This window comes from Nicotiana tabacum, chromosome 7 (genome assembly GCF_000715075.1).
Source record: "Nicotiana tabacum cultivar K326 chromosome 7, ASM71507v2, whole genome shotgun sequence".
NCBI classification, from domain to species: Eukaryota; Viridiplantae; Streptophyta; class Magnoliopsida; order Solanales; family Solanaceae; genus Nicotiana; species Nicotiana tabacum.
The window spans coordinates 145,197,025-145,202,063 of NC_134086.1; the positions used below are offsets into that span (position 1 = coordinate 145,197,025).

The 5,039-nt window shown below is 31.9% G+C and overlaps 1 long non-coding RNA gene across 1 annotated transcript; it reads left to right on the plus strand.

Moving 5' to 3' along the window:
• Positions 1 to 1,098: 1,098 nt before the first annotated feature.
• On the plus strand, positions 1,099 to 2,359 carry LOC142182583 (uncharacterized). The gene is made up of 2 exons (XR_012711395.1): positions 1,099 to 1,402; positions 2,091 to 2,359. It is a non-coding gene; the product is annotated as an uncharacterized LOC142182583 (long non-coding RNA).
• Positions 2,360 to 5,039: the final 2,680 nt, after the last annotated feature.

Sequence of the window (5,039 nt, forward strand, 5' to 3'; positions counted from 1 at the left end):
TATTTTCCGGGTTTTGAACAGTGTTTTCGCTCAGATTTATCTTTATATAAAAAGTGGTTAAATTTCGATTACTTTTGAAACTAGACTATTTTTGAATGACCAATTATAAATCTGGCTATTTTTAAAATTCTCGCGGTTTCTAATTTCTATAGGCCCATATACAATTTCACTGCTGGGCTAGCCTCGACCCAAACCGTAACAAGGTAGTATGTTGGGCCGTAGAAGTCTATTGTTGAATGGCCCAATTTGAAGGCCATTCTATCTTCACTACTAGACACAAATGAAATCCAAAAACTGAAAAAGTGAATTCGGTTTCCATTGTGAAGAATTAATTTGGGCGTTTTTCTTATGTATACTGTAATAAAAACTTTTTCACCTATTTTTTTTACGTTTCGTAGTTTTCAATAAGTAACTAAATTTTTCTTACAAATTATATGTATTACCTCTTAAAAGGCTCTCACCTCATTATTAGTATCTTCAATTAAGAAATTCAATGTTACATCCCATGTTTTCGTACGTGGAGGTATGCCACAAGCAATTTGATATAAGATCGGAAATGAAATGTTACGTCCCCCATTTTCGTATACTGAAGTTTCATCGTAAATTAATCGATGTGACTTCATGAATGAGATTTATTTTGGGTATTTCAAACAAGGGATAAGTAAATTCGTGAAGGTGAGAGGGTAAGCAAATCGAAAAAAATGAGTTTCATCGAAGTTTGACATTTCCGAATAAAATATGACCCGAGCTAAAATACCCGATATTTATGGACTAGTACCATACAAGGTACCATATGGCCGTGATAGTATGATGTACAAAGTATATTAAAAACGAATAGTATTTTTAGGTAATTTGAGATAATTCTTAATTATACGGGTAATTGATTAATCATCGGGTAACAGAACATTTTCTAGTTATTTAATAAATTAAGATATAAGACTAAAATTCCCCCCTTCCAAACGTGGCAGCAAGAAACCTAACTAAGCAAATGACTAAGGATTATGTTGGCTTAGGTGGCTAGGTAGGATATCAAGACTTTAACATGTAAAGTCTATACTACAAGCTTGACTCTTAAATATGTTTTCTTCCTAATTCAAAGTATATCAAGAACCAAAGCTATACCTTAACGTGGAAAGTCAATACTACAAGTCTTTGGTTCATTTCATTTTGGACAAAGAAAATCAAAAACGTTCTTATGAACAGAAGCTAAATTCTTGCAACCAAACGTTCTTCAAAAAATTTCACGAGCTGAAGCTAAACGCAATCCAAAAAAAACCTTTCAACGAAATTCTTGCAACCAAACAATTTCAACGAGAATTGTTAGAACCTTAGCAACGTAAAATTTTGTGGTTCTAAAGACAATCTTTTCCAAGAATATTATACGGAGTTTTCCCTACTCCAGGTATGTTAAGGTCATCCCTTCTTTCTTTTTGGCATAATCTGTACGACACAAGCGAAACAAGCAAATGCGCAACTTTCATAAATTACTCTATTCGTAGAAATGTTAGAGATGAATATATTCTTATTCTTCCATAAGTCTTATTATTCTATCGTCTGTTCATGGGTCTCAGAAAAGTACGTATTTGATAAAGTTTATCCAAAAGGCATATTGAGTTTTATGTCATTCCGAGAAAATCTTATTAATGTATTTCATATGCACATTGACCAATGACCAGACGACGTTATAAACCATATATATATATATATATATATATATATATATATATATATATATATATATGTATATGGGATATGGGAAAGGATATGGCGTTATATACGCACCACCACTTGATCAGCTGGTATATGTTGATGATTTTGCCCACAGTGGCCGAGATGATATGATGGGATACCCTCACAGACCTCATGATGTTATAAAACATGTATCTATGCACGACATGACATTCATACGCATATGCATGACACTATAATTATTTCATGATTTGCAGAGTTATCTAGACTTATAGGTTGGGTAATTTACTTTATATTTCTTTCATGTCTGTTATGTATTTATTTATGTGTCTTACATACTCAGTACATTATTCGTACTAACATCCCTTTTGCCTGGGGATGCTACGTTTCATGCCCGCAAGTCTCAATAGACAGGTCGAGAGTCCTCCAAGTAGGCGATCAGCTCAGCGGAAGATGGTTGTGTGCTCCATTTGCTTCGGAGTTGCTTGTTTGGTTAGTATGATTTAGACGTGTATTGTTTGGTATGTCAGGACTCTGTCCCGACCTTTATGAAAATTATGTATTCTTAGAGGCTTGTAGACAGATGTCATATACGTAAAAGATTGTATGGCCTTGTCCGCCTATGTTCAGTATACGAGCGGTTATTTTGGTCTTATAGGCCCGTATGTCTTATGTATAAGTTGGTATTGTCACACCTCCTTTTTCCGCCCCCGCGAGGGTGAAGGAGTTTTTTCCAATTAAAGGACAATCGAAACAAAATTTGTTTATTTATTTCAGAGTCGCCACTTGGGAGATTTAGGGTGTCCCAAGTCACCAATTTTAATCCCGAATCGAGGAAAAGAATGACTCTGTATTACAGTCCGCGAACCAGAAATCCGGATAAGGAATTCTGTTAACCCGGGAGAAGGTGTTAGGCATTCCCGAGTTTCGTGGTTCTAGCACGGTCGCTCAACTGTCATATTAGGCTTGTTTATCTGATTTTATACAATTATGAGCTCATGTGCAAATTTTAACTCTTTACCGCTTTTATTATGTTTTTAAAGGAATGTGAACATCGTTTAAAAAATCATGTCTTTGGATTGCGTCACATGAAATGCACCCGCAATCCGGAACATATTTTATTCAATGTTTTGGGATTTGGATTTGGGTCGCATGAATGCGCACCCGAGTTTAAGAAGGTAAGATTATTAAAATGCGCCTAAAAAGTCTAACGCATTATTATCTTTGGGGAAAGCAGTGAAATTCACTAAACAGTCCATCCCGAATTCTAAATATTCAATTAAACGTTTATTGAGGGCCCTACAATTAGTGCGTTTTATTGGGCGAGGCTCATCTCATTTATTTTTAAAGGACAATCCTAAAATGCCTACATTTTTCTCTATTAAATTTGTCTCTACAAAATGAAAGAGAAAATGTCTTAATTTATTTACATGCTGAAATTAACCAATAGTATTTAACTAAACAACATTCCTCCAAGTTCCAAAATGGTCTATTCGCTTGATGAACTAACGTGTTTTTTGAGACATGGTAATCATCCAACAAAACAAATTAACTAGACGAAGTTACTACACCATTTATTTATTTATAGGCAATATATAGATAGTTCGTCCGTTAAGCTATCGTCAGATGTTTCACTATATATATTAAACAACTACATGATTCTGATTAGAGTAAGCTAAACAATTTATATATACAAATAAAATTCAGAATATAATTAAAATAAATCTAGAACTTCAACTCTTCATTTTCGTATTCATGCTATATGTTTCAATTTACAATAATCAACGTGTCAGTTGTGTACCTGATATTGGAAGCAAAAGAAAAGTGAGATCAACAGAAATTCAGTAGCATACAACAACAACAACACCCAGCAACCAACAATGAGAAACCAGTGACGGATTTTAAAATCAAGATAAAAATCCAGAAAACACCAACAACAATCAATGGACAGAAGCCAAGGGAATCTTTTCAGATTTGAAAGACTAATTAATGTTCAACCCTTAATTTTTGAATCCGTATATCAGAATATTTAAATTGTATATCAAGTGTATACTATTCTTCTTTTGAATTTCCAGAATGTTTTTCTTTTTATTTTTGGAGTCTTAGTATTTTCGGAATTTTTCTCTCTCTTTAATATCCAACTCTCTTTTTTTCTCTCTCTCTATCTTCTTTCCCTTCTCTGTCTTTTCTTTTTCTCTCCCTCCTTAAAATCTGATCAAGTCCCTCTATTCATCTCTCATCCCAAACCCTTTAATCAATTAATAAAACAATCACTTTCTCCTACCAAACCCACTACTACATAAAAAATACAATTATTATTTATTTAAACAACTTTTCTTGAGCCCCGCAATCCCACTATGTCTTGTTCCTCATGCTTACATTAAACAAATACATTATTCCCCACCATTATGTCTTGTCCCCCATTATTGATTATTTTAATATTATTTTAATCCTAATTGACAGAGCACTCAAAATAAATAATTGTTCAGAATTTTAATTCCAAAAATACCCCTCTGACCTTACTGAAATTACCATTTTACCCCTGAACGTACTGCAAATTACCAAACTACCCCCATCAGCTATAACCAATTCACCTAATCAATTTCAACCAAAATACAACAAATATGACCAATTTCTAAATAATTTTCAACAACAAATTCAAACTAAATGATGAACAACAAAGAAACAACTAAAATTATTTGTTTGAACAATATTTTTTTTAACAACAAACAAACCTACTTTCAGATTCAACAACAACAAACAAGTATATTCAGATTTCTAAATTCAATAACCATTTGAACTTAAAATTAAATCTAACAACATTACAACCAACAATTTCTATATTAAACTAAACAAGATCAATGAAACAAACTGAAGAAATAATCAAAAATGATAAACAACAAACAAGAAAATCAAACTTATACTAATTTCGGATTCAAGAACAATCAAACAAAGTATGGACATAAATGAAAAGATTCAACAACAATAACAAGCAAGTTTTATTCAAATTCGAATTAAACTCGAATTAAGCTTAAACAAAACAAATAAACATATTCAAATCACTAAACTTCAAATAATCAATTGATCTTTTTAAATTAAATCCAACAAAATTATAACAAAGATACATTAAATCAAAAAATTAAAACCAAAACATAACTTCACATTAAATCACTGAATTAAAAACGAACTTCAAACAAAATGAACACGAATTAAATCTATATTAAACAACAAACAACGGATTCAAGCGATTTAAACTAACACTCTTCTATATTAAAATTAAATCCTTTTAAATTAATAAAACAAACTGAAAAATAATTAATTGAATCTTCAACTTAAATCTAACAACATTA